Source organism: Hyaena hyaena, unplaced genomic scaffold (genome assembly GCF_003009895.1).
Source record: "Hyaena hyaena isolate Hyena2069 unplaced genomic scaffold, ASM300989v1 scaffold_431, whole genome shotgun sequence".
Lineage (NCBI taxonomy): Eukaryota > Metazoa > Chordata > Mammalia > Carnivora > Hyaenidae > Hyaena > Hyaena hyaena.
The window spans coordinates 654,535-662,617 of NW_024081055.1; positions in this window are offsets into that span (position 1 = coordinate 654,535).

The following is an 8,083-nucleotide window of genomic DNA, read 5'->3' on the forward strand; positions in this document are numbered from 1 at the left end:
TAGAGCCTGTTTCAGATTCTGTGTCTCCCTCTCTCTCTGCCAGCACCCCCTGCTTGTGCTCTGTTCTCTCTCTCAAAAATAAATAAATACGTTTTTAAAATAAATAAGACATGTCCTTGTGTGGACGTGTTTTCAACTCTTTTGGGCAAATATCAAAGAGCATGATTACTGGATCATGTGAAAAAAATATATTTACTTTTGTAAGAAATTACCTATCTTCCAAAGAGGGCTGTACCATTTTGCACTTCTACCAGCAAATGAATGAAAGTTCCTGTTGCTCCACATTCTCACCAGCATTTGTTGTTGTCTGTGTTTTCAATTTTACTCCTTCTCATAAGTGTGGCATAATGTTTTCAAGGTTAATTCCATATTGTACCATGTATCAGTATTTCACTCATTTCTTTAATGTTTAATGTTTATTTTTGAGAGAGAGAGAGCATGTGTTCGGTAGGGACAGAGAGAGAGGAGGACAGAGGATCCAAAGAGGGCTCTGAGCTGACAGTGCAGAGTCAAATGCGGGGCTCGAACCCATGAACCGTGAGATCATGACCTGAGCCAGAGTCAGACACTTAACCAACTGAGCCACCCAGGCACCTATTACTTCAATCATTTTTATTGCTGATTAATATTCCATTGTGTGGATATGCAATATTTTGTTTAGTCATGCAATCTGGGACATTTGGGTTCTTTCCTGGGTGGCTCAGTTGGTTGAGTGTCTGACTTCCACTCAGGTCATGATCTCATGGTCTCTGAGTTCCAGCCCCGCATGGGGCTCTGTGCTAACAGTTAGCTTGGAGCCTGGAGCATGCTTCACATTCTGTGTCTCCCTTTCTCTCCACTCCTCCCCCACTCAGGCTGTATCTCTGACTCTCTCTCAAAAATAAATAAATGTTAAAAAAAAAAAAAAAAGAATGGCATTGTGGATACGGAATTCTTTCTCCGTTCTTTTTTATCTTGTAAGGCCTTCAACTGATTGGATGAGGCCCACCTTCATCATGGAATGGGAGGTAATCTGCTTTAGTCACAGTCTGCTGATTTAAATGTGGCTCACATCTTAAAAATACCCTCATGGGGCGCCTGGGTGGCTCAGTCAGTTAAGCGTCCAACTTTGGCTCAGGTCATGATCTCACGGTTCATGGCTTTGAGCCCCGTGTTGGGCTCTGTGCTGACAGCTCAGATCTGTATCTCCCTCTGTCTCTGACCCTCCCCTGCTCACACTCTATCTCTCTCTCTCTCTGTCTCAGAAATAAATAAACATTAAAAAAAAACCCTCATAGCAGGTCACCTGTGTAGGTCAGGGGTTAAGCATCTGACTCTTGATCTCAGCTCTGGTCTTGAGCCAACGGTCGTGATTTCAAGCCCCATACTGGGCTCCATAATGTGTGTAAAGCCTACTTAGAAAGGAAAAAAAAAAACCTCCCAGGAATATCTAGACTGACATTTGACCAAGTCATCTGGGCATAAGAGCCTAGCCATGCTGGACATGTAAAATTAGCCAGCACATTCCCTCACCCCAGTGGACCATCCTGAGTGCCCCTGGGGTATACCCATTGCAGTTGGAGACTTTTCTGGGTCAGCTGAGCAGGGCCTTAATGGCTCAGCAGTATGTGGGGCAACTCTAAAGCAAATGTGCCTGTATTATTAGTTTAGCGGCAAAGACCAGGAAGTGCGGAAACAATGATTTTCTGGGCACATATTCTAGACCCTGAGACATAGCAGTGAATGAGACAGATGAGGTCTTACGGAACTTACTTTACAGCAGGTAAGATTAAAATGAAAATTACCTGCATAAGACAAAATCATCTATGTGCCACGGGAAAGGAGAAACACATGAGGAAAGAGCGTGGCTTGAGCCAGACCTTGAAGAACACATAATTTTTTTAAAAATTTATTTATTTATTTTGAGAGAAAGAGAGAGAGAGCACATGGGAGGGGCAGAGAGGGACAGAGAGAGAGAGAATCCCAAGCAGGCTCCATACTGTCAGAGCAGAGCCGGATGGAGGGCTCAAACCTGTGAACTGGGAGATCATGACCTGAGCCAAAATCAAAAGTCAGGCGCTCAACGGACTGAGCCACTCAGGCGTCCCCAGATAAGTTTCTAACAAATGAAAATGGGGAAAGGAACGTGAGAAGTACAAATCAGATTCTTCAGAATAAATGCCATTGAATTCCAGGAGACAATGGCAACAAAAAGTCTGTTTTTGCAATTAAAAAATTTTTTTAACATTTATCCATTTTTGAGAGAGAGGTAGAGTGCAAGTGGGGGAGGGGCAGAGGGAGACACAGAATCTGAAGCAGGCTCCAGGCTCTGAGCTGTCAGCCCAGAGGCCAACGCGGGGCTCAAACCCACAAACTATGAGATCATGACCTGAGCTGAAGTCAGACACTTAACCGACTGAGCCACCCAGGCGCACAGCCATTAATTCTTAAGAATAATCAGACAGGATCATTTCCCCTTTTGTTCAGAACTAACGGAGGATTCGAAATCAGTAAGCCCTGGAAAACAATAAGGAAAAACATTCAAACATTTTCCTGCCATTAAGTTAAACATGAAATTATTCTACATTTTGGAGATGGAAACTGTGGCGGCATTGATAGGAGTACTTTTTCTGTATCCAGACTTTTCCAAATGAGCAGGTATCTCAATGAAAACATTAGCAAACATGTTTTCAAGCTCTTGTCTCCTCCTTCTTAAAGAGACCGTGTCCACTCACCGTACCCATCTACCTAATCCTCAAGCCCTTTCAACAAATACACGTTCTGACATAACTGCTTCCTCCCCAAAACTCCTATTGCTGGTCTGAACAATGCTTTGTGTCTATCAGCTCCCCACAGCACCCATTTCCTGAATAACTCTTGACTTCTTCAGGGTTTGAGTTGGGAACCATCTAAGGGGGGTGGGGGGGTGGGCAATCCAACACAGGCAAATTCATGCCTATAGCCAGAGGGCCGGCAGGAAGAACGAGCAAGACTGAGGACTCCAGTGTGACAAGCAGTTGTATATTAAGCGTTTGGAACACGGGCAGGTGCTTTGCAGCCAAGCATCTGGTCTCAGTTCTGTAGCAGTTTGCCTTTCGTTAAAAATAGAAGCGATGCTTGCCAATAACTTTCCCTGTGAGCTTAGTGCGATGTGCTCCATGAAGGAGGAGGAAATACCGAGCCCACTCCACACAACCTATGTTCATTGTGTAGGATTGTTCGGGCGCGGTGGCCAGCGTTTCGGGACTGACTAAGCAAATAACATGGAACACAAGAGCTTTTCACGTTCTCCTCGGGCGTGAGCCAGTCTCGCCCCACCTTGTCCTCTAGAAGGCTGGGTGCGGGTGACAGGCATTCGCAGTTGTCCGCCTTACATCACGGAAACCAGGCGTTCTCAGTCAAGGTCGGATCAACCCATCACGGATGTTGTGATCGTCCGCTCAGCAGATGACAAACTGTCAGCAGGCGGGGAAAGGGGCAGGACGGAGACGAACCAGAGTGTCCGGCGCTCCGTCCCAGGCTGCTTGACGTTTGTGCCTCCGTTAATGCCATTAACGCTCATTCCTCTTGCCTCCCTGCTCTTCTGTAATGCCCTCCCCCCACCCCATGACGCCAGGAGAACAGCTTTGAAATATCAGGCTCGTTTGCTAGCACCTTCTTTTGTGGATACTCTGCTCTTTGCACAGGGGTCCACCTTGTCCTGCAGGCATTCTCTCTTGGTGGAAGTATGCAGGAGGCATTAAAAAGCCACAGGGCAAGAATGCCCAATGGATGGATCATTTTCTGATGCTGAAATTTCTAGGACCCTCTGTGTGTGGTCATCATTGTATCTAACTACCTGGTGAGGTTCCAGACACACCACAGATAGTGATATTTGTTAAGTAAATAGATATAGCAAATCAGGGTGTTTGTGTGTGGTGGTGGGGGGAGGGGGGCTGGGTGTGCATTTAATCTAGGCTGCTAAGCATGGCAGCTTTCACAAAGTAAAGGTTTACCCCCAATGATATGTTCTTTATTCTACTTCTCTGAAAGAATAATGATTTTTTTAAAACACTTTTTTTAAAGTTTATTTATTTTGAAAGAGAGAGAGAGAGAGAGTGAAAACATGAAGGGGGGAGGGGCAGAGAGACAGGGAGAGAGAGAATCCCAAGCAGGCTCCACATTCTCAACACAGAGCCTGATGCAGGGCTTGAACCCATGAACCATGGGATCATGACCTGAGTCGAGACCCGCAGTTGGCCACTGAACCGACTGAGCCACCCAGACACCCTGAGAGGGTGATGAATTTGTTCCAAGTCCTTTAACCTCTTTTGGGAAGACAAATGAGTAAACATAGTCACTATTATGCTTGTCTATTTTCTACCATAACAGGGCAGCTCAGTGAACAAAAATCTTTCTCCTCAAGTTTCACTTATATTACAGACTGCATGAGTCTCTAATTTCCACTTGGAAATACATGTTTCCCAGGCAGTGAGAAACAATGGCTCATTTTTTGGCCTGGAGTCAGTTTCTCTTGTGGGTATATAGAAAAAAAGGAAGCAGAGACATCAATATTCTACACTAGACCCTAGACCCTGCTTCCCCTTCAAGGAGAACTGGGTGGCTGTATGTTAAAAGTGTCAAGGCACTGGGCACCTGGGTGGCTCAGCCAGTTAAGTGTCTGACTTCAGCTCAGGTCATCATCTCATGGCTCGTGAGTTCAAGACAGCTCAGAGCCTGGAGCCTGCTTCGGATTCTGTGTCTCTTTCTCTCTCTTCCCCTCCCCTGCTAGCGCTCTCTCTCTCTCTCTCTCTCTCTCTCAAAAATAAAATTTTTTAAAAAATTGTTTTGATGTGGCAAGGCACTGAGAAAGCTTTGTGTCCAATTTTGTGGTTTTACTGAAGGGGAAACAGCAGTTCTAAGAGACGAGGAATCCCGTTAGCCCATTAACAGAAATTGAGTCTTGTCTCCGCACAGGGGGTGTAAGACTTTGTCCAATTACCTGGCATGGCAGTCCTCATCTGAAAGTTCTCCAATTTCTGTTCCAACCGAAGATTTCAAACACTGATGGAAGTGGTGTTCTAAACTTTCAGATTTCTGGAGGTGCAATGTGTTGTTGTTTCTTCTGGGTCACAGGAGACTGGGAAAGCTGAATGATTGGAGTGGCAGTAACACAATTATGGATTTTCTGTCACGGCAAGATGTTAAGTCAAAAAAGCAAGTTGCAGAAAAGCGTATAGCAGTCAAGCCCATTCTGTGCATGTGAAGCTTAAAAAGGAATCTGAACTAAAGTTGTTAAAAATGGTTGCCCTGAGGAGTATGAGTGGGATTAGAAAGTGGAAATAGAGGGGGACTTTCCTAGTTTTCTGCTTGTTACTATTCTATTCTATTATTGTCACAGTGAAAATGTGATCTTGTATTTCATGAGTAACATGTTAAAAGGTACTTGAACTCGACAAAGGACTAGTATCTAGAATCCATAAAGAACTCTCAAAACTCAACAGTAAAAGCAATAACCAGTCCAATTAGAAAATGCACGAAAGACAAGACAGACATTTCACTGCCATCCAGATGACAAGGAGCACAGGAAAAGATGTCCTATGTCATGAGACATAAAAAAAAATTAGCACTATGATTCAATGTCATTACACAACTATCAGAGTGGCTTAAATAAAGATTAGTGAGGGGCACCTGGGAGGCTCAGTCAGTTAAGGGTCCAACTTCGGCTCAGGTCATGATCTTGCAGTCTGTGAGTTTGAGCCCCGTGTCAGGCTCTGTGCTGACAGCTCAGAGCCTGGAGACTGCTTCAGATTCTGTGTCTCCCTCTCTCTCTCTGCTCATCCCCATCTCGTACTCTGTCTCTTTCTCTCTCTCAAAAATAAATAAACCTTAAAAAAAAGAATAATGGAAACACCAAATTCTGACAAGGATTTGGAAAAATTGGGCTCCTTGGCTGGTCAGAATATATGACACGGCATAGCTGCCACTGGAAAAGAATTTGCCAATTTCTTATAAAACTAAACCTCACAATCTAGTGATTGTACTCAAGTATTTATTCCAAATAAATGAAAACTTATGTTCACACAAAAATGAGTGCTCGTAGCAGCTTTATTCCTAAGCACTATGATCTGGAGACAGGCCAGAGGTTCTTCAGTGAGAGAGTAGTTCAGTGCCCTGTGGCACAAACGTACCATCAGATATTCTCAATACACGTGACACCTTGGGCAACTTTCCAGAGAATTACACTGAGGGAGAAGAGCCAATCCCAAAAGGTTACATAATGTATGATTCCATTTCTAGAAGAGTCTGAAAAGACAAATTTTTGGAAATGTAGAACAGACCAGCGGTTGCCACAGGCGAGGGAGGAGGGCTGGGAGGGGTTGGTGTGGTTATAGAAAGGCAACACAGGAGTTCCTGTGGGAGTGAGAATGCTCTGCTCATTGATTATGGTCACACACACGTGAATTTCCATGTGATAAACCTGGAGACAGCTAGGGGCACCGGGGTGGCTCTGTCATTTGAGTGTCCAGCTCTTGATTTCATCTCAGGTCATGATCTCATGGTCCTGAGATTAAGCCCCATGTCAGGCTCTGTGTTAACAACATGGAGCCTATTTGGGATTCTCTCTCTCTCTCTCTCTCTCCCCTCACGTCTGCACCTCCCTCAACTTGCGCACATGCATGCTCTCGCTCTCAAAATATATTTTTAAGGGGCGCCTGGGTGGCTTAGTCGGTTAAGCATCCAACTTTCGCTTAGGTCATGATCTCGCGGTTCATGGGTTCGAACCCCGCGTCGGGCTCTGTGCTGACTGCCAGCTCAGAGCCTGGAGCCTGTTTCAGAGTCTGTCACTCCCTCTCTCTCTGACTCTCCCCTGCTCACGCTGTCTCTCTCTCCTAGAAATAAATAAAACATTTTAAAAAAAGTCTATCAAAATATATTTTTTAAAAAACTGAATATGGCTAAATACACAGACAGTACAAGTAAAACTGGGATATCCAAATAAGATTAGCAGACTGTCAGTATCAATGTCAATATCCTGATTGTGGTGTTATGCTATGGTGCTGTAAGAAGTTTTCATGGAGGAAAACCGGGTAAAGGATTCATGGAATCGCTCTGTATCGTTTCTTACAACTACATCCAAACCCACACTTTTCTCAATAAAACTTTCAATTTAAAAAAGGAAAAATGAACTGTAACATGTTGAAGCACTTTTTAAATGTTTATTTTTGAGAGAGAGAGAGAGAGAGAGAAAGTGGGGGAGGAGCAGAGAGAGAGGGCGACAGAGGATCCAAAGCAGGATCCAAAGCAGGCTCTGAGCTGACAGCGGCCAGCCCGATATGGTGCTTGAGCCGAAGTGTTCAACCGACTAAGCTACCTACCCAGGCACCCCTGAAGCATTTTTTTTTTATTTTGTTTTAAAATCTTTAATGTTTATTTTTTTTTATAAATATTTTTATTTATTTCTAGGAGAGAGAGAGAGACAGCGTGAGCAGGGGAGGGTCAGAGAGAGAGGGAGTCACAGACTGAAACAGGCTCCAGGTTCCGAGCTGGCAGTCAGCACAGAGCCCGACGCGGGGCTCGAACCCACGAACCGCGAGATCATGACCTAAGCGAAAGTCGGACGCTTAACCGACTAAGCCACCCAGGCGCCTCCTTTAATGTTTATTTTTGAGAGAGACTGAGACAGAGACAGAGTGGGAGCAGGGGAGGGGCAGAGAGAGGAGACACAGAATCTGAAACAGGCTCCAGGCTCTGAGCTGTCAGCACAGAACCAACGAACAGTGAGATCGTGACCTGAGCTGAAGTCGGTCGCCTAGCCGACTGAGCCACCCAGGAGCCTCTGAGGCATTTTAATACATCGGTCAACTCCTGCCTGTAGAGCTGGGGGCAGAGGGTGGCTACCAGCCCGTTCCCTGCTTCTAGAGGAAGAGACATCCTGTCCGCTGGAGATACCACCCTCCCAGACAGGTTTACCTTGTTCTCTTCCCACGCACCAATGGGAAAACAGGGGCTGTTATCACCCCAATGAATTACTTTCTATCACCATAAATCTGACTGTGGTCTAGATCTACATCAGAGGCTCTTGGCCCTGACTGCACATTAGACTCACCCACGGCAAACTAAT